This window comes from Argopecten irradians, unplaced genomic scaffold (genome assembly GCF_041381155.1).
Source record: "Argopecten irradians isolate NY unplaced genomic scaffold, Ai_NY scaffold_0018, whole genome shotgun sequence".
Lineage (NCBI taxonomy): Eukaryota > Metazoa > Mollusca > Bivalvia > Pectinida > Pectinidae > Argopecten > Argopecten irradians.
The window spans coordinates 257,042-280,243 of NW_027187485.1; the positions used below are offsets into that span (position 1 = coordinate 257,042).

The 23,202-nt window shown below is 34.5% G+C and overlaps 1 long non-coding RNA gene across 8 annotated transcripts in view; it reads right to left on the minus strand.

The window, feature by feature from the left end:
• Window positions 1-14,446, minus strand: part of LOC138311352 (uncharacterized) — a 172,612-nt gene extending 158,166 nt beyond the window's left edge. For 3 of the 8 annotated variants that reach the window (XR_011206608.1, XR_011206603.1, XR_011206605.1), the window contains exons 1-8: window positions 14,187-14,445; window positions 13,665-13,807; window positions 12,963-13,255; window positions 12,442-12,584; window positions 11,742-12,034; window positions 11,221-11,363; window positions 10,609-10,907; window positions 10,088-10,230 (exon numbers count right to left, since the gene is read on the minus strand). This is a non-coding gene — a long non-coding RNA (uncharacterized lncRNA). Of the gene's footprint in view, window positions 1-573; window positions 1,054-4,824; window positions 4,981-5,658; window positions 6,800-7,932; window positions 8,076-8,440; window positions 8,740-10,087; window positions 10,231-10,608; window positions 10,908-11,220; window positions 11,364-11,741; window positions 12,035-12,441; window positions 12,585-12,962; window positions 13,256-13,664; window positions 13,808-14,186 lie in introns of those variants that run through there. The other 5 variants (XR_011206609.1, XR_011206606.1, XR_011206602.1 and 2 more) reach the window with 5 other exon arrangements.
• Window positions 14,447-23,202: the final 8,756 nt, after the last annotated feature.

A 23,202-nucleotide genomic window follows, 5' to 3' on the forward strand; every position in this document is an offset into this window, starting at 1 on the left:
GATTTCTCCAGTTGTGTATAAGACATTGAATGACATGTTGAATTAAAGATAAATATTACTGAAATATGGTTGTGTATAATTTGTAACATGTTAATTCCAATAAATGTGCTTTTTAATCGCTTAAAGTGAAGTGGGGTGCCGTAGGTCACGTGACCAAGTTGCCAACACTGTTATTTTATCACCAAGACATGCTATCAGATTATCTTTTTAGTCTGCAAATGCCCCTCCGGTCTAAATGTGTTCATGTACAATGTATATCAAAACGGCAGACAAGTTCTGCTATGTTGTCCAGTGGAAAAGCTCAGTGTAAAAATTTCCTCATAAGCAATTATACTGGATATATTTACACTATTCTTACCAACTTTAGCCTTTAGACTATTCACTTAAAGGATGACGTATCAATATTACACTGGATCCTTATACGCACTGTGTTTCAGATACGAATTAAATACTGGGATAAGTAGTTACTCCAACAGTGTAGACAAGATATGTTTGTTCTGCTTCGTACCTTATCCGTTCATAAATTGTTTCATTTCTGAATATTTCATTTGAAATAAGAACACAAGACTGATATTCTTTTGAAGACTGTATTAATTTTGCTGCCTGACTGGTGTAAGTGGACGCGTAAAATGTACATATCTGAGTCCTAAGGCCTTTTGTGAAACCAAGCGAGCCACCCAACCTGAAAAATCCTGCAGTGCAGGTTAGCAGGAGGTGCACCAGCACTCAATGCTTAAGATTTCAAATACTGGATTTAAGAAGGCCGTGAAGAGGAAAATGTGACCGAATGAGATACTAAAGTCTTTATTGAACAGTCTTTGGATTTAAGAAGGCCGTGAAAATGAAAATGTGACCGAATACTAAAGTAAATGAAATAAATACTAAAGTCTTTATTGAACAGTCTTAAAACGAAAGAAATATCCAGTGGCACGTATATACACTGTATCCTCCAAAACATCTCTGTATCGTTAGGTCCAATATATGCTGGTCCTCCAGGATCCTACACAAAGACTAGAACGCTGCAACTTATATACACAGAAATCATTCCAAATTCTACAACAGAAAAAACATTATTAGTTCCTGCACAAATTATTTATAAACAAAAGTGAAACTGCATAGGGAGAAGACCTATATAGGAAATGCCTGCTGTCTGATCACTTCGAGATTTGTCAATAAATTGTTTGAAATTGAATTTGAACACTAGCACATTAATATAAAACAAACATTCTAAAGAAATAATAAAACATATGTCGATGACATGAACCCTACAAATGCACATACTTCGTGTGCCTAATGCATACATCTACCAGACTCATTATAATTAAATTATAAAGGATACAAAATTTATTAAACTGTATATCTAAGAACTAAATATAACACCATACATATACAAATCAATCTGGAATTTGTAGAAGTCCACAAATTTACCATGTGTCCGAATGTTTTTAACAACAAGCCTGATTTCTCACGGCCGTCAGACCACTGCTATTCTAATCTTACCATGATCTGATAATATCTACCAGCTTTTAAGGATGCTCTGGTGAAAAATGCGATTTTTTCCCTATGACTTACTTTTTTTTCTATAATATAGATTTCTGGAAATAGGAGTTCATATCAAAGTTGAAAATGGAATAAAAAGAATATGGTAGTGTGGTTATTTTGAGCTATTGCATTGTATGAACCGGATACTTATATGTCGTGAACTATGGTGGAGGCATTTAAGACGAATTTCATTCTATACTGAAATATCATTATGGAAGATTAAAGATGCTCCACCGCTGACAAATAGTATTTTTTCACTATTAAAAACAGGAGCAGACGATTTAGTATTTTTCTTCAGTTACAAAAGTTACTTACTTTACACCATTACCACCATTGAAAAGTTTGAGCTTCTAATTTTACTTCAAGTTGAAAATATGAAAAATAATTCATTGCATCCCGAAAAAATTCCATGGCACTATATCCTATATGGAATGAACTACTGAATGCGCATGTATCAAAGGCAAAATAAATTATTTTATATCATTTTTTTGTTAATTAGACTATTATATACACGATTAAAACACCAATTATTGTTTAAATGATGAATATTATTTATGCTCTGTCGGCGGTGGAGCATCTTTAAGCATGTGTAATTTTTTGGAACTTAAAAACTCAAAAACAAAAAGACCTCAAATTTACATACAATAGTGATTCCCTCTACACTATATGCAAGGTGACAATTTTCAGTGCTTCACAAAAAAAATTTGCAGTTAAAATGAAAACAAATCGCTGTTTCTAAAACAATCATAAAAATACACGGTCTGTGCGCTTTATTTTTTATCTAGATACAAAATTTGTTATTTTTTTGTCAGCTTTTCTTGCCAAAAATTAATATTTCTTTTAACTTCATTGAAATGTAAAAATAAATCCCAATAGGTTATAATTCCACTTGCTACAAATAGAGACACAAAAATCACAAAAACTCTTTGATTAACGCTGTGACTGGAAACGATTTGTACTCGATAGAATTAGGATATAAGTAACAAAATGTTTTTGAAACAAAATAATGAGCTTTGTGGAATTAGGGACAGTAGATCAACAAAATATTTTGTAATTTACAACATTGAGATTTTGTATAAAAATATTGTGGAGACGGTACCAATTGTACAAAATAGTTAAATTATCAAAGAGACCCAGAGAATATATGTACCACTGAATTTCCTATAACAAATACTGTTCTAGCACTGTATGGAACCTGCCTCAAAATTCTCACTCATTTCTCATATACATTAAACTACCATGATCATCATTGATGCTGTCTCCCTCTAAAGAAAATTAAAAACAAATAACGACAAATCCTTAAGATGGCAGCTTCATGATAAGGGAGACAACTCGTATAAATTTAATGTATTTATTTCAAAATAACAGTTATAACCTCCATAATCTAACTCTGCGAATTTTTGTTCACAATATAAAGAATAAATAATGTTATTTAATTTAGGAATGATTAACGATATTGACATTTAAGTGATATTTAGAAATTAAGGAAGATAACTCCGTAATATATTGAAAATTGAATCGTTAACAATGACAATGATATAATCCCTGCTAATACTTGGTCTTGTGTCAAAAATTTTATTTTTGTTTTTAAAAACAAAGTTATATTCTAGAAGACAGATGGTCATAATAGCTAGCTCAAGCCAGTATTTGTAGAAGAATGAAATTTGAACACTTATTTCCAATATTTTCAAATAATTTTATTTGCTTTCAATGAACTTACTTTATCTTTTTAAACTTACAAATTAATCATTAAATAATACAATTTAGAATTGTGGTAATATTATTAACTAAAGAATGTATGTACAATTTTGAATTTATGGGAATACTATTACCTAAAGAATATAGGAAAGAAGTCCTTTGAGTGAGAATGTGAATTAGTAGTTTTAATGATAGGGTCAGTTTGTACGCGCCTCCCATGTCAGTCCTGTCTAGTCGTTTGTGTCCTGTCAGTTGGGAGGTTTTTCGTCAATGTCTGGTAGAGTTAGTAAAAGGATTAAAGAACTTTACTTTTCTATATTCTTCAATTGAATACTATAAAGCGAATTTGGAAAAGAAACTACACAGAAAACAGCATGATATCAGATAGTTTGTTTACTCCAATGGCTATCTTTAAATTTTCCATAACATTGATTGTGAAGGGCATTTGGAAGGTTTTCATTATAAGAATTATTTTCAAAAATATACTGGTTAATGCAAGAGCTAAAAATGATCCTACTGGCTCTTCTAGGCTAAAACATAACATTAACAAACGTTATTATAATCTGAAATTCTAAATTAATTGAAAAATACTAATACATGTAGTTCAAAATTGGAAAATAAAAGCCGAGAAAAGAATTCAGAATTTTATCTGCAGTAATATAAATGATTATGTACATGAGAGGCTGTCCACAGATGATACTGGCTGTGGGAAGGATATTGATCTTATCAGGCAACCAAACAACTAAAATCTTTGAAATGCACTGATACAGATACTCTGGATCTCTTGTTCCTTACTTGACAAAGTATTAATAAAAATTCAAAATAATGGTAAATAGGAAGGATTTGACTAGAATGCTACAAGAAAATACTTTTCCTTCTTATCCCTATATTTGACAAAGGAATATCCTATTAGGGTCACGTTCTGGTGACCTTTCGAATTGGCCAATCAAATTTGGAAAGTAAATTTAAAGGTACAAAATAGTTTCAAGCTAAATGTGTGCATACAAATACATATCTACAGGAACGAAATGTTGTTTCTAATTGATGTAGGTGTAGAAAATGAAAAATAGATCTGAAGTAACACAAACATTGACACTACCTCTGGAAAACCATTAATAAGTCTCTTTATTTCACATAAATCTAGTTTTCTCCCTTTACCAAATGAAGAGAAAATTCAGATCCCTATATGAAAACTGCAGTTTAATTTTACAATATAACTTTTCATGTGAGCTTTACAGTAAATGATTACAGAAGAAAGATTTAGAAGATTTTAGAATTGTCTGTGTTATAAATATTTACAATATATTCTCTGTCTACAATAACTAACCTAATAGATTGTGATTGTGCATATTACTAACAAAGTTATTTATTGACCAAGTACTTGAATAGTCATTTGTCATTAAAACTACAATCTGACTGAATGTAATATAAAAAGATGTACTTAAAACAACATGTTTAATAAAATTGCAAAACACTTTTCTCATGATTTTTTTAATTTTGCATATTATGTGTTTATTATACAAACATTATAATAATGAGATGTTTAATATTCATTTTTTTGGAAATAAAGACTTTTATCATTACCTGAATGGAGCTCTGTTGGTCACTAGTGGTCACTATCATGGAGCTTCAGTCATTGGTTGTCTCTATCCTGATGGGTGTCTCTATCCTGATGGGTGTCTCTATCCTGATGATTGTCTCTATCCTGATGATTGTCGCTATCCTGATGGGTGTCTCTATCTAATAAAACAAATTAATTAAAATTTTGATAATTTTAATCATTATCATTACAGACGTATTCACAAAAGAGCTCACATCTGGTGGTTTTTTAATAGGTTCCTGGTAATTAACCAGCCTTATTAAATATAGCAATGCCATGACATAACTTTTGGCCCATTTGGCCGCTTGAAATTCTCAAAATCTAGCATTTTTCTCCAATCATGATTGCCCATAGCCATCACAATAATTATACTTCAAAATCAATAAAAACAGCCAATCCATTGTTTATTCATATAGTTTATCTTGTCAAAAGGTTTGTTTTTTAAATACTTCACTCAAACCTATCCTTCCTCTTTCCAATATTCAAGACCTAATTGCAAATGGAAAATATTTTAACATCATCATGATTCTTTAGTCATTTTGTTGGTTTACCCGAAAGGTGTTTTCCGGAAAGAACTGCAGTTTATTTAAAAATTCAAATACAACTTTTCATGGCAGTTTTTAGTGAATGAAGTCTGCTTATCACCACAAGCGTCTGTTCTGGTTTTTGAAAAAAAAGATATGTATTTGGATTGCCAGCAAGTGTCACCAAACTAAAACTTAGTCAAGAGCCTCACAGGTCACCAAAAGAAGTCCTTGTGCTGGAGCATTTTTCATATTTTCTAACCCATTCCTTCTCCTTAGCAAGATCTGGCCTACCTGATTTTGGTATCAAAGGATTCTTGTTGGCTATTTCTTCTTCCCTCGAATCTTCATGTTTTCTCTATTGCTACAGGCTTGTCTTCTTCACCATCCGATAACCATCTTCGTGTTCAGTTGATACTTATCTTATCGAGTATGTGTTGTTGCAATTTTTGCATATGAATTTTCTGCTTCATTTAGCACTGGAAGCCGACTCATGCCAACTTACCAGCTTTGATTTGTGGACTTTGGTCACAGGTGCCCCACTGGTAATCCAGGCGGGCTTTTTGTGATGACAGTTCCATTTTCTGATTGAAAGACAAAGGTTTTACTGCAATCGCACAGTCAAATCAATGCAGTTGTCCCCAACAGCACAGCACTACTCATTTAAGTGTCCACGTTAACTATAAGTCGGAAAGGTTGCCGATAATTACGGGGACGGATTACTTATTTTCTGTCTTTCCGTCTAGAAAAGCAACCCCGCCCTAAACCGGTACACTCTAGTTTTTGTTTATCCTTTTGGAGTGGAGCATCGCTGTTAGTGACAAAAGCGGTGAAATTGCCTGCGATTGTCATAAAACCATTCTTCAATCAAATGAAATAATCATTAATCAGCCGGACTGAATTATCGTTGTGACAATGATGATCGAGGTTGGCTTTTTGTGATGGCAGTTCAATTTTTATTGAAGAACGAAAGTTCTTCTGCAATCGCACAATGAATTCAATGCAGTTATCACCTACAGTGCAGCACTACCCTTAAAGTGTCCACATGAACTATAAGTCGGAAAGGTTGCCGATAATTGCGGGGACAGATTACTCATTTTCTTTCTTTCCGTCTAGAACAGTAATCCCACCCTAAATCGGTACACCCTAGTTCATGTGGACGCTTTTGGAGTGGTACGCCACTGTTGATGACAAAAACAATGAAATTGACTATGTGATTATTTTTGAACTTTCATTCTTCAGAAAATTGAACTGCAATCACCGAGCCCGCCTGGATTATCATTGCGGCACCTGTGACCAAAGCTTTAGTCACAAGTCAAACCTAATGGCCAATCTAAGTGGAAAATAAGATACAAAAATGGCAACAATATATATTCGATGAGAGAATTTCATACGTCACAAGAAGAGGCATCAATAGGTAGGAGGGGTCCCCTGTCTAACAGAAGAAGCAGCAATGTCATCTTTGCTTGAGAGAATGCATGTGGCCTTATGACTTAAAGTGACATCTTAAGACACAAACATTAACATTGTGACAAATTACGTGCTTTACAGCAGACAATATTGATAAATTCAACCAGCAGCAGCGACAGCCATAAAACAATGATAAATTTACACAGCAACATTAGCACCACCCTTTCGTATTTAACCCTCTTACTAAATGAATGTTTAAATAAACTTGATATTACTTAAAAAGATCTTCAATCAGATGTACTGTATTGGACCTAATAAGCGCCCAGGGCGTTTAAAAAGTTGAAAAAGTGAAAAGGTGCTTAATAAGATGAAATTATAGTTATGTGTAGTCTAGATCTTTATTTATATTGAAATTTAAAGCCTCAAAAAGTAGAAGGGGCACTTATAGGGACATTAAATATCAATTTTTCTCAAGGATGCACTTTATGGTTTCTTAGACAAAAACCTAATAAAAAATTATCAAAATATCCCCATTTTCCTTATTTATGTATATTTTGGATGGTAACCATGGCAGCTAAACTTGCAAGACCAGAAAACTTTCATTGCAAATAAAGGCCCACTTATACCTTTCTGAAACGGCTTTTAACTTTTAAAATAGAAATGTTTATTTTCATAACTCGGTCGTCTTATGTTTCCTGCCATCATCCTAATTACAGAATGTTAGTTACCTATCACTGCCCCAGACGCCAAACCAGCGAAATGAATCTTCACTGTTAACATAGATTACGGAAGGAATCTTGCATTTTTTGGCTTTGTAACCTCATCTTAGGCCATCAATATACATTTTCTGATGTTATTGTTGTTTTTAAAAAAAAGATTTTTTTTGTTTCTGAAAGGTAGTGGGCCTTACAACAATTTGAAATGCATGTCCTAAATAACAGTTTTGCAAAACTGACAGATTTGGGGGCCAAACAGTGCCCAAACCATAGTCATTTGTTAAATTCCTACCAGAACGTGGTTTGAAAAAGTTGATTGTTAATGGCTGGACACTTGACACCGGGGTATCACATAAGCTCAGCTTGGTCCTTCGGAGAACCATCTGTAGAACTCTATTACTAGTAGCGATTTAAAGGAGTAATTAAGACAAATTATACTCACAAATTAAGGCTCAGGTCATTTAAGGAAAGGCAACTCTTTCTAGTATTTTCATGAAATGAGAAAACTTCTCTTGGCGGTGTCTCCACTTTGGGAATAGGCTGTTAAAACTTGTCGGCCCAAAAGATACTATTTTCAAAGCACAGCTGAAAAAGAAGAAATGAATGATTAAATGACTAAAATGAATTCGTGAAAGTAGATGAATAATGATCACAAAAAACAGAAAGCGTTTTATAGAGATTGATTAGGTTTTCATGGTCATTAAAGAATGTATCAATTACTTGTAGGAACCCAGAGTACCCCAATAAAAACCACCGACCTACAGCTTGAACCTATAATCTATTCATGACCGGTCTTAAACACTAAAGATTGAAAAAGAAGACTGTACTGGATGTCTTACAAAACCAAACAACACTACCCATTTGACCAAAATCCCCCAAATTTACATTGTCGTTACCAAGACAGGAAGGCCTCCGTATTAAAAAAAAAAAAAACTACCAAATATGTATACCTTCAACATTCGATTTCGAGTCAAAAATTTGCAGATTGGGTTCAGGCAAATGGTGTCCAGTGACCCTGAATGAAGAAAACATCATATCCGGTTTTCATCCTATAGAGACCGCAGAACCTAAATGATTTTCCATAGACGACAATGATAATGTTTGCCACTGTCCAGGTTAAATGGAGTTTTCAAGTCTGGTCACCCATCATTAATTTTTGATGAAGCTCTGCTAATCACACTATCCAGGAATGTCTGCTCTCGGGTGTCACTGTCCTTATGGTTGTCACTACATGTATCTTCATGGTATCCTGAAAATATGCAATATTTGAAATAACTATGACATCTTGACACATGTTTTTTTTTTTATTTACAAACTTTTTTTTTGTTGTTCTTTTTTTTGGGTTTTTTTTTTCATAAAACCATATAACAATAATCACCTCTAAATTTACACCATCTGACTTCTAAATCAGCACCTTCACCCAAGACCTACAGACAGTGAAGGGAGATAACTCCAATTTCACTCAACTATTCACTTGAAAAAATTAATACCACTGATAATCAAACCAAAGAAGTATATAAGAGTAATATGATATATACAGTCAAACCTCGATGTATCGAAGTTCAAGGGACCGTCAGAAAAACTTCGAAACATCGAGACTTCGAATTATTCGTGGTTGAAATTAGACGGATGTTTTTTTTTTACCATGACCAACTGTGGTAGTTGTGTACATGTCGTCTCCGTTCCGTAAACTTTATAATCATTGTATTTACCACAAGCAAAACAAAATAAAAACAAAATATGCAATTAATCACATGTATTGCTATCGTTAGCAATACATACGTATATTATAAACAAGACTTACGTGTACAAGGCCTAACCCATGTACATGTGTTCGTTTGGTGACTATTTAAGCGATGGTTAATATTACGGAATGAATATAAAAACGAAAACACGTGGTAAACACGAAAATAAAAAGGAGGAACAGAAAGCACTAGCTACAACACCTACAAAATACTTCGATTTAGAACGATCGATTTGCTCCAGTATTTATGCCAAAGTTGTGCAATGTAACAGTTTTGAGTATGAGTTACTAATAATGTGGCTCGCTATTTACTGTTCCGTAAATTCTACAAACCGCTACCAATGGTGGCGGCGAACATCAAAACGACTAACGGTATCTTTGCCGTACTAATGATTTAATAACGCAGCTTGTAAAAACAAAGCACCGTGTATCGGCCTGATTAGTGATATTAATTATCTTGATGATATCAAGCAAGCAACACAAGCTGTCATAATCCCTATTGTCCGGCGAAGGGCAGTCACGAGACAGCTAACAGTTAGGTGTGACAGCATGCCGCGGGGTATCGGCAAACATGACACCTGATCTGTACAGGTAAATTTTTATTCGAATCATCGAGTGTCAGTTACCTATGATTCTATAACAAATGGTCCATGAAAAAAGTTCGATACATCGAGAACTTCGATTAACAAAACTTCGATTCATACATGGGTTAGTTAGTAATGTTACATAGTGAAGAAATTCGGGACCAGACAAAAAGTTCGATACAGCGAGAAATTCGATTCATCGAAGTTCGAATCATCGAGGTTTGACTGTATACCCGGGTGTATATATATATATGACAAATTATACTCACAAATTAATGCTGAGGTCATTTATGGAAAGGCAACTCTGTCTAGTGTTTTCATGAAATGAGATAACTTCCCTTGGCGGTGTCTCCAAGTTGGGAATAGGCTGTTAAAACTTGTCGGCCCAAAAGATACTATTTTCAAGGCACAGCTGAAAAAGAAGAAATGAATGATTAAATAACTAAAATGAATTCGTGAAAGTAGATGATTAATGATCACAAAAAACAGAAAGCGTTTTATAGAGATTGATTAGGTTTTCATGGTCATTAAAGAATGTATCAATTACTTGTAGGAACCCAGAGTACCCCAATAAAAACCACCGACCTACAGCTTGAACCTATAATCTATTCATGACCGGTCTTAAACACTAAAGATTGAAAAAGAAGACTGTACTGGATGTCTTACAAAACCAAACAACACTACCCATTTGACCAAAATCCCCCAAATTTACTTTGTCGTTACCAAGACAGGAAGGCCTCCGTATTAAAAAAAACCAACTACCAAATATGTATAAGTACATGCAAAATACCTTCAACATTCGATTTCGAGTCAAAAATTTGCAGATTGGGTTCAGGCAAATGGTGTCCAGTGTCCCTGAATGAAGAAAACATCATATCCGGTTTTCATCCTATAGAGATCGCAGAACCTAAATGATTTTCCATAGACGACAATGATAATGTTTGCCACTGTCCAGGTTAAATGGAGTTTTCAAGTCTGGTCACCCATCATTAATTTTTGATGAAGCTCTGCTAATCACACTATCCAGGAATGTCTGCTCTAGGGTGTCACTGTCCTTATGGTTGTCACTACATGTATCTTCATGGTATCCTGAAAATATGCAATATTTGAAATAACTATGACATCTTGACACATGTTTTTTTTTTTTTATTTACAAACTTTTTTTTTTTTGTTCTTTTTTTGGGGTTTTTTTTCTCATAAAACCATATAACAATAATCACCTCTAAATTTACACCATCTGACTTCTAAATCAGCACCTTCACCCAAGACCTACAGACAGTGAAGGGAGATAACTCCAATTTCACTCAACTATTCACTTGAAAAAATTAATACCACTGATAATTAAACCAAAGAAGTACATAAGAGTATATATATATATATATATAAGACAAATTATACTCACAAATTAATGCTCAGGTCATTTATGGAAAGGCAACTCTGTCTAGTGTTTTCATGAAATGAGATAACTTCCCTTGGCAGTGTCTCCAAGTTGGGAATAGGCTGTTAAAACTTGTCGGCCCAAAAGATACTATTTTCAAGGCACAGCTGAAAAAGAAGAAATGAATGATTAAATGACTAAAATGAATTCGTGAAAGTAGATGATTAATGATCACAAAAAACAGAAAGTGGTTTATAGAGATTGATTATATTTTCATGGTCATTAAAGGATGTATCAATTACTTGTAGGAACCCAGAGTACCCCAATAAAAATCACCGACCTACAGCTTGAACCTATAATCTATTCATGACCGGTCTTAAACACTAAAGATTGAAAAAGAAGACTGTACTGGATGTCTTACAAAACCAAACAACACTACCCATTTGACCAAAATCCCCCAAATTTACATTGTCGTTACCAAGACAGGAAGGCCTCCGTATTAAAAAAAGCCAACTACCAAATATGTATAAGTACATGCAAAATACCTTCAACATTCGATTTCGAGTCAAAAATTTGCAGATTGGGTTCAGGCAAATGGTGTCCAGTGCCCCTGAATGAAGAAAACATCATATGCGGTTTTCATCCTATAGAGACTGCAGAACCTAAATGATTTTCCATAGACGACAATGATAATGTTTGCCACTGTCCAGGTTAAATGGAGTTTTCAAGTCTGGTCACCCATCATTAATTTTTGATGAAGCTCTGCTAATCACACTATCCAGGAATGTCTGCTCTCGGGTGTCACTGTCCTTTTGGTTGTCACTATCTTCATGGTATCCTGAAAATATGCAATATTTGAAATAACTATGACATCTTGACACATGGTCTATTTTTATTTACAAACTGTTTTTTTTTTATTTACAAACTTTAATTTTATTTACAAACTTTTTTTTTTTCTTTTTTTTTTCTTTCTTTTTTTGTATTTTTTTTTTTTTTTTTTTTTTTTTTTTTTTTGTGATTGTTTTTTGTGTGTTTTTTTCATAAAACCATATAACAATAATCTCCTCTAAATTTACACCATCTGACTTCTAAATCAGCCCCTTCACCCAAGACCTACAGACAGTGAAGGGAGATAACTCCAATTTCACTCAACTATTCACTTGAAAAAATTAATACCACTGATAATTAAACCAAAGAAGTACATAAGAGTAATATATATATATATATAAGACAAATTATACTCACAAATTAATGCTCAGGTCATTTATGGAAAGGCAACTCTGTCTAGTGTTTTCATGAAATGAGATAACTTCCCTTGGCAGTGTCTCCAAGTTGGGAATAGGCTGTTAAAACTTGTCGGCCCAAAAGATACTATTTTCAAGGCACAGCTGAAAAAGAAGAAATGAATGATTAAATGACTAAAATGAATTCGTGAAAGGAGATGATTAATGATCACAAAAAACAGAAAGTGTTTTATAGAGATTGATTAGGTTTTCATTGTCATTAAAGGATGTATCAATTACTTGTAGGAACCCAGAGTACCCCAATAAAAATCACCGACCTACAGCTTGAACCTATAATCTATTCATGACCGGTCTTAAACACTAAAGATTGAAAAAGAAGACTGTACTGGATGTCTTACAAAACCAAACAACACTACCCATTTGACCAAAATCCCCCAAATTTACATTGTCGTTACCAAGACAGGAAGGCCTCCGTATTAAAAAAAAACAACTACCAAATATGTATAAGTACATGCAAAATACCTTCAACATTCGATTTCGAGTCAAAAATTTGCAGATTGGGTTCAGGCAAATGGTGTCCAGTGCCCCTGAATGAAGAAAACATCATATCCGGTTTTCATCCTATAGAGACTGCAGAACCTAAATGATTTTCCATAGACGACAATGATAATGTTTGCCACTGTCCAGGTTAAATGGAGTTTTCAAGTCTGGTCACCCATCATTAATTTTTGATGAAGCTCTGCTAATCACACTATCCAGGAATGTCTGCTCTCGGGTGTCACTGTCCTTTTGGTTGTCACTATCTTCATGGTATCCTGAAAATATGCAATATTTGAAATAACTATGACATCTTGACACATGGTCTATTTTTATTTACAAACTGTTTTTTTTTTATTTACAAACTTTAATTTTATTTACAAACTTTTTTTTTTTCTTTTTTTTTTCTTTCTTTTTTTGTATTTTTTTTTTTTTTTTTTTTTTAATTTTTTTTGTGCGTGTTTTTTGTGTGTTTTTTTTTCATAAAACCATATAACAATAATCTCCTCTAAATTTACACCATCTGACTTCTAAATCAGCCCCTTCACCCAAGACCTACAGACAGTGAAGGGAGATAACTCCAATTTCACTCAACTATTCACTTGAAAAAATTAATACCACTGATAATTAAACCAAAGAAGTACATAAGAGTAATATATATATATATATAAGACAAATTATACTCACAAATTAATGCTCAGGTCATTTATGGAAAGGCAACTCTGTCTAGTGTTTTCATGAAATGAGATAACTTCCCTTGGCAGTGTCTCCAAGTTGGGAATAGGCTGTTAAAACTTGTCGGCCCAAAAGATACTATTTTCAAGGCACAGCTGAAAAAGAAGAAATGAATGATTAAATGACTAAAATGAATTCGTGAAAGGAGATGATTAATGATCACAAAAAACAGAAAGTGGTTTTATAGAGATTGATTATATTTTCATGGTCATTAAAGGATGTATCAATTACTTGTAGGAACCCAGAGTACCCCAATAAAAATCACCGACCTACAGCTTGAACCTATAATCTATTCATGACCGGTCTTAAACACTAAAGATTGAAAAAGAAGACTGTACTGGATGTCTTACAAAACCAAACAACACTACCCATTTGACCAAAATCCCCCAAATTTACATTGTCGTTACCAAGACAGGAAGGCCTCCGTATTAAAAAAAGCCAACTACCAAATATGTATAAGTACATGCAAAATACCTTCAACATTCGATTTCGAGTCAAAAATTTGCAGATTGGGTTCAGGCAAATGGTGTCCAGTGCAGTGTCCCTGAATGAAGAAAACATCATATCCGGTTTTCATCCTATAGAGACCGCAGAACCAGGAATGTCTGCTCTCGGGTGTCACTGTCCTTATGGTTGTCACTATCTTCATGGTATCCTGAAAATATGCAATATTTGAAATAACTATGACATCTTGACACATGGTATTTTTTTTTATTTTTTTTATTTACAAACTTTTTTTTATTTACAAACTTTTTTTTATTTACAAATTTTTTTTTTTATTTTTTTTTTTTTTTTTTTTTTTTTTTTTTTTTTTTTTTTTTTTTTTTTTTTTTTTTTTTTTTTTTTTTTTTTTTTTTTTTTTTTTTTTTTTTTTTTTTTTTTTCATAAAAACATATTTTAATACCCCAGAACTTTTGATGGCTGCCAAGGTTGGGGCCTTGGGGTCAGCCTTTTAAATATAAACAGATGTCCCCTCGCAGGGGGGCTTTCATTCAACGCACAATGCTTTCTTTCTCTGTCTTTCTTTCACTCTCTCTCTCTTTTTCTCTCTTTCTTTTCCCTCTTTCTCTCTCTCTTTCTATCTCTCTCTCTCTCGCTTTCTCTCTCTCTCTCATTCTTTCTTTCTTTCTTTCTTTCTTCATGTATTAAATACATGTGGCACTTTTATACTCCCTTTCATTCCTTTGTTTTACATACAATTTATTACAATGTCTCTTCCTGTCGTCCAAGATTTAGATGGCTATGGGTGAGAGTGGGATTGCCAGTGGCGATGGGAGGGTGGGGGGGGGGGAGGATGGAGGGATGGAGGGGGGAAGAGGGGGGGATGGGGTAGGAGGGCAAATGGAAAATATTTACTATAATTTAACATGATAATTTATTAGGTTGACCCCAATGGTCAGGATAAAGATCATGCTTTATCCGTTGTTTGTCATAGGAGGGGAGGGGGAGGTTGGGAGGGGGGAGGGGGGAGAGGGGGTAGGAGGGCAAATGGAAAATATTTACTATAATTTAACATGATAATTTATTAGGTTGACCCCAATGGTCAGGATAAAGATCATGCTTTATCCGTTGTTTGTCATAGGAGGGGAGGGGGAGGTTGGGGGGGGGGAGGGGGGAGAGGGGGTAGGAGGGCAAATGGGAAAATATTTACTATAATTTAACATGATAATTTATTAGGTTGACCCCAATGGTCAGGATAAAGATCATGCTTTATCCGTTGTTTGTCATACCCTGTTTGTAAACTAAATTTTGAACACATTTTGAACTTCTACCAATGTAATTAGCTAATTAAAAAAACGTGTCTGATATCATCTGACATGGTCCTTATTAAGAGTTATTATTCTTCAATTTAATCCGAGACCCAAAATGGCCACCAATTCCGTCATATTGAAAACGGATTTTGAACTTCTCAAGTTCTACAAGAGCAATTTAGCTGAAAATTGTGTGAAAGGATCCCTAAATGGTCCCGACCAAGTATTACTATTTTGCGGGTCAATCGGAAATCCAAGATGGCCACTACAGCATCCATATCTAAAATATTTTAAACTACTTCTCAAGTTCCACTGGTGCAATTTAGCTGAAACTTGCATGAAATCATCCTGATATGGTTTGGAACCAAAAAACCAAAGATGCTTGCTTTGACCCCCATCTTATAAGCAAACTTTGAACTTCTTTTCAAGTTCTATCAATGCAATTAAGCTAATGATCCTGAAATGGTCCTAACCAAGTGTTCTTTAAACACATTTTGAACTTCAAGGATGGGCGCAAAAGTCATCATCTTGAAAGTCTTTTATTCAAATCTTTTCCTAGTTCTCTGGTGCCAAGATTGTCCGATGACCATTAATTAGGGCCATTCATTTTTTTTTTTTTTTCAAAAAAATTCAAATCCCATGTGGGGTGGTTGCCGGGTACTAGCCGCTGGCTAGGGTTTTCTCTCAATCAACCTTTGACCCTGGCATGTAAATGTACATAAATGACCTTGGTTGTTAATAAGACATAAAACAAATCAAATCAATTATTTACAATTTTTTGAACAGGTCAACTGAGAGTGTACATGTAGAAAGTAGTGGTTAGAATGTTAAATACTAAATGTGTGCTGTGTTTGTGCTGGGGTAGGTGGGTTGGGTAAAGTGAGTATTGTTAGGGCCAGGGACAAAAAAAAAAAAAAACCTATTAACTACTTTCTGTACACTTCAGTTGAGTCAAATCCAACATTGTACACAAGTACTGATTGTAATGGGAACCATTACACATCTACCTCAAACAACTCCACAGTCTTATCACTGCATGTATTCATTGTCCCTCAAAACCTTTAAGTACCAATTTTTATCTTTTTCTAGCAACTCATAAATTTTGACCAGTCAGAGGCCTTCGTTTATCACAGTATCCAAAAACATAGGAATGCTGTTCCGCATCCCTTTAAACCCCCTTTTACCAATGTAGACCAAAATCGGAGACCCAAATCTAAGAACAGAAAGTGGACCCTGGAAGCCATCTTGGAATTTCTATCCTGAAAAACCCTTTAAGCACACTCCCACGAGTATGTCTGTCAAGTCTCTCAAAACCCTTATGTACCTCAAACAACCCCACACTTGTGTCAGTGCATGTGGTTTAATTAACAGGGTATAGATTTTTGGGTGAGGGATTGGGATTGGGACGATTGTTGAGGGGTTACCACTTCCTCAAGCGACATCAGTCCATGGACTTTACAAGGATATTACAGTACATCACATGATGTAATCCTTGTGCCAAGCTGGTGCCCTCCTCACACGGCCAGACCTACGGACAGACACAGGGGTGGGAGCGGGTGGTGTGGCTGGCTCATCATCGACATCTGCAAGGCTAAGGCTATCCTCCCCTCGGCAGTCGAGCGTAGCAGCAAAGTACACAACCTGCAAGAACACAAGCTACATTTCAGTAAACAAATAAAAGTGCTTAATGCACAGTATTTTTGTAGATATTCAAGTTAGAATCTGGCCTAACCAATGATCAGATATGTTGATGTGCATGTGATATCCCTTATATATATATTTATGATTATTTAGTGGATATGAAGGATAGGAATAATCTAACCGACGGCCAAAAATATTGTTTACTTATTTGTATATCGCATTGTATTACTGTTATATATATATTTTGTGATCTAGAGTGCAGAATATCCATAATTCTTCCTGATACAGTACAGTGCCAGAGATTTAGATAGTGTATATACTACCTATATGTCTCTGACAGTCTAATGAACTATTTTTTATATATTTTAAACAAGAGTCCAACTCTTCGCCTACTTTACAATAATATCAAATTACATTGGTGCCAAGTCAATCTAATTAAAACACAGATTCTTAAAATCACTCTGTTACATAAATGAAAACTGAAAAGTCACTTCTCAGTTTCTAGAAGCTGGACAATTGGACAATTCTGATGGTCACCAGAAAGTCACTCCTAATGGATTGTTGCCAGATCCTTTATCAAACAGAACGATACATGTACAGTATTCAACCCAAAAAGGCGTTTAAAAATTAAAAAATGAAAAGGTGCTAATAATAAGACGATATTATTGAAAATCTAAACAGTTTTGTATAGTTCTGGTTTTTTTTAAGCCTGGGCAATTAAAATGGAGGCTTCAAAAAGGGGAAGGGCGCTTATAGGGACATGGGCCCTTATTGGGTTGAATACGGTAATAAGGAGAGTTCAATTATAGTGTGAAAACTGTTATGGTATATGTACATGTACGTACCCAGCCTGACTACACTTTAAAGAAGACAACATTATCTGTCTAGAAATCTTTCAAGCTACAATATTACAGCTTAAAGATAATGTATTCTACACTTAGCGTTAAAAATGTAACATCTTACCACGGCCTCCGACAGAGACAGACGCTGGCCAGCCGCAACAGCAATCGAGGTTGCCACCCGGCTAACCAGGCTAAGGCCACGGAAGGACACAGCCTACAAGATCAAGAGTGACAAAATTTCAGTAAACAAATAAAGTTACATAATACACAATATTCCGCAGATATTCAAGTAAAAATCTTGTCGATCGAACTGATCTGGTATGTTTACTTGAATAAAATTAATTGATATCAGTAAAATAAGACTCTTTTTTAAGTGGATAGAGAAGTCGGGGGTAATCTACCTTAGGATCATATTTTAAATGTATATATATATTAATACACTGTGTTTGTGACCCAGAGGGTAGAATGTCTCTATCATTCATATACACAGTGATAGTGTCCTATAATCCTTCATCTCCATATATGATATAGCACCCTTGATACTCCAGGGGTTCCGATCACTTATGATCTCTACTCTCCTGGTAGTCTCTCTGTAGTCTTCAAAGGAAATATGTGTTAGCCTGTGATTGGTTCAGATTTTTTCCTCTCAGTGGCCTTCAGTTTCACTATAAGATAGTCCAGGGGTGTTGAGATCGTAAGTGATTGGAACCCCTGGACTATCAGGGATGACAAAATCGTAGTTTTCTCTTATTCTGTACCTCGATAAATAGTACAAACACTGACATGTTATAATTATTTTTATTTTCTTCCAATTTTATATAACTATGTATAAAAATATATATATATGTATAATAAAATATTACATATATATAGATATAGAAAGATAGAGAGATAACAAGAGGCCCAAGGACCTTAAAGGTCATCTTACTACCTTGACGATAGTCATAAAGGAATTATTAGATATGGTGTCATGGTCAATTTGAGATCAACCAGAGATGTAACAATACATATTAGCCAAACCACATGCACTGATAGAACTTGAGAAGTTCAAAATGTGTCTTCAACATGGTGGCTGTGGCAGCCATCTTGGATTTCAGATCAACCCAAAAAATAACAACATTTTGTCAGAACCATGTCAGTATCATTTCAGGCAAGTTTCAGCCAAATCGCACCGACAGAACTTATGTTCAAAATGTGAAAAGTTTACTGATGGCTATATATCCGTTGGGTCAGGTGACCTTAAAATATCTATTGAGCCATTATACCAAACGCTTGCGGTCTGACACTAATGACCGCTAAAGATGATTAATATGACACAATTTTTGGCAAAGTGATATGGGCCTGTATCGCTCACCTGGTTATTTCAATGCTAAGTAATGTTCTGATTACAAGATCATTGTTTCTTTTCTGACGGAATTTAAAGATTTACCTCTAATTTCCCTATTGGGACCCATTCTTTCTGCTCCAAGGGGGTCAGAGCCAAAATTTATACAAACTATGTTCTCTTCCCGTAAGGATGTTTCTGGCCAAATTTGGTTACATTCTATGCAGAACTCTATGACTAGTAATGATTTAAAGGATTTATCTCTATTTCCCCTATTGGGCCCCGCCCCTCCTGTCCCTGGGGGATCAGAGCCAAAATTTATACAAACTCTGTTCCCCTTTCCCCAAGGTTGTTTCTGGCCAAATTTGGTTACATTCAATGCAGAACTCTATGACAAGTAGCGATTTACAATGTACCTCTTTTTCCCCTATTGGGCCCCGCCCCTCCTGCTCCCGGGGGTGGGGGGGTGGGGGGTCAGAGCCAAAATTTATACAAACTTCAAACTCTTTTCCCCTTCCCCCAAGGATATTTTCTGGCCATTCTATGTACAGGGACCTGGCACGAAAAATTTTAACCAATAGTATACATCTATATATTAGGCCTATAGTATCACGGGTATGAACTCGGCAGTAGAGAAAAATAGACCTTTTTTTCAAACCGTGATTATTTTAATAAATGGGTTCTATACAACATTGACGGATATATTACCTGAAAGAGAAATAAGTTATCTTTCCATCGAGTGCTTGATGAACAAAATTGGCCAAGTATTGACAAAGTTATGGCTTGATGAATCGGGGAAAATAAAAAATATGCTAGGTAGACACGAAATGTCGTCTCGGCTCTAATGGACACCTCAAAAACCAAGCCAAAATCACATGTAACGATCAGCTGACTGACGATCAGCTGTTGTGTGTTTATGTTACTGAACTGTACCCCTGGTGTGTTTACATGGAATAAACGTGTCATTACGGTTGAATTGTATATTATTAGTAGTACATGGCAAATGGCAATGTTTTTATCTAACTGACCATGCTATCAGATGGTAAATGTATGTGATAACAGATTGTATGTGAAACAGTTTGTTGGCAAGTAGTGTGTCACTGGCTACGATAGCCGCCATATTGGATCGTGACTAAGCAGGCGGTCAGAATTTGAATTAGCTATTTTGTCTATGTAAGCTCCATGATCAATCTTATGATTTAATTCAGTGATCGTTAAGACAATAACGATACTATTCATCAAAATGTATGTGTTTAATACGTACTTGTGGCGTACAACGGCCGATTTCAAGACATATTTGGTCCAAGCAGTTGTACTGCTTTCACGGTGAAACTGTTGACGCTGACGTTCCGGCTGGTTTTTGTGTACATTTTTAAATACGGCTCGGAAACGGAATCAGATACTTGTAACTATATTTTGTGTATTTAAAGAACATTTTTCAGTCGATAAACAGTTGGTTTACGCTATGTATAACCTTTTCTTTGTGCTACATTTTTGGCACTATATTGTGAGGTCGGCAATGTACGACTGTTATTGTTGTAATCAGTCTGGAGGGCCTCCACTTTGCCTCCACATTGCCTCCACTTTTTCCATATAAGGAAATGTGGACGCCCGAGGGGTATATAAGTCGGAGCGATTACTGTGATTTTTAACGTCTCCTCCCGACATCGGATACGTATTCTTGCGCCATTTTGGTTCTCATCATGACACATTAGTAGATAGGCCTACAGGAGTTATCTCCCTTATATTGATTATAGGAAAGTTGGCATAACTTATAATACAAATCGTCTATTGTTCAATAGGGATTATTACAAGATATTTAGAGATGAATCTTGTAATAGAGGAATTGATAACTTGATCAATTTCCATAAATAATTTGTACTGAGGTACAAGAGTCTAGTGTACTCTTGTATCTCTATTACAAGATATAGTTAATCTTGTAATAGTGAGATTGATTATTACTTGATCAATTTCTATAAATTATTCTTAAATTCTATAAATTGTACTTAGGATAATACAGGAGTCTAGTGTACTCTTGTATTTCTATTACAAGATATAGTTAATCTTGTAATAGTGAAATTGATTACTTGATCAATTTCAATAAATACTTTTGTTCATTACAAACACAGTGGTTTAAAAGCCTTGAGTATTTCTATTACAAGATATTTGGAATTGTGAATCTTGTAATAGGGAAATTGATGCATTGCTCAATTTCCATAAATAATTGTAGATAATTACATGTGTTAATACAACAGACTAGTGTTCTCTTGTATATCTATTACAAGATATTTGGGTTGAAATCTTGTCATAGAGAAATTGATGCATATTGATCAATTTCTACAAACTACTAACTAAATATACAGAGTTACTATTATCTTTATTCTGTTGTCGCGATTGTTGCTATTGCATCTTAGTTATCACTTTGTTGTTTCTTTATAAAAAGACAAGTCATATATTATAACAGGGAGTTTAACTATCAACTTAGATAATAGTCCATTTTCCGTCATGACGGAATCGGACTCTCCGGTTTGGTTTTCACCTTTATAATCGCCAACACCAGACACAAGACACTTCCGGAATTACTTTGTTTACAAATACTTAATATTTACATCAATGTACCTATCAGTTAGGGATCTCTACGTACAATTTTTAAAAAGTTGAGCTTAATGAACTGTGTGAGGCAGTGAAATCACCCGATCTATTATAACATTAGATCTAGATTTTACATCTCGATCACCAACATTTATGATATTTTTGACTACCGTTTATACACAATCGTCTGATTACTGACACAATGAGACTCGGAGCATATAGGAGTTGTGAGGTCTGCCGATTATTTGTTGACAGCCGGCAAGTTTGATCTTCAAACATATACTGGCAACATTTGTATAATGTTCCTGGCTAAGGCGATATCAGATCTTCATGAACTGGAAGTTTTGCCATTTATGGTTTTCCATAAAGTCCACGGGAGAGGTCATGTCAGCCAACTTGCATTTTTATTGACAGGTTAGTAAAAATGTAGACCAAAATAAAAAAAATATTTCGATTATCTGATAAAAACAATCATGTCGTTTTATAAACAGTAATAAAGTATATGTTTAAGAAATCATTTGCAAAATCATATGTTTATTAAATTATCAGCTTGGAAAAAAGCTCCTTAAACATAATAATTTCCTCAGGATGACTTTTGAAACCAGGCTGGAGCCTCTATTGCAGCCCCTTTTGTTGTATAACTTTTCCCAGTTGGGAGGTGTGGTGGTATAGTCATATGGAATTAGGTATTGATTGTGCAGACAACAATAGCAAAATAAATTATTGGTATATATTTCTTTTTGTGTTAGTTAGATGTAATATAAATACACATTTAATCTTAATTTTTTGTCCAAATGATAATAATTATTTACGCTCTGTCGGCGATGAAGCATCTTTAGTAATCAAACTTCATTTTCACTAGATTTTTTTTTTATATAGGTCATTGGTTGAAAGTACACATACAAATTTACAACAAGTATATTGCTGAAATGGATTAAATTACATCACTACTGTACTAACTTGTACTATAAATATATCTGTATTTTTCTTGGGTTTTTTTTCAATATAAGAAAATGCATTACAGATGCATTTGGAACTGAAAAAAACCATAAACCTGTAGAAAATGTATGCATAAGGTATGTGCTGAACTTATATTTATCATACTTTACAGGTATTCTAGCTGTATTGAATGATCTGATCATCATGGGGTGAGAAAAGAATACTTTGGACACCTACGATCCATGTCTTGCCTGTGACAGAGAATCTTTGGACATAAAAACTTCACTGCGAAACTGAAACAGGTACAACGGCGGTATATGCAGGATTTTTTTTTTATGCTAATAAATGCTAAGAAACAAGTTGCTAATTTTTCAATATTTGTTTTACTAAGGTTTGGATTA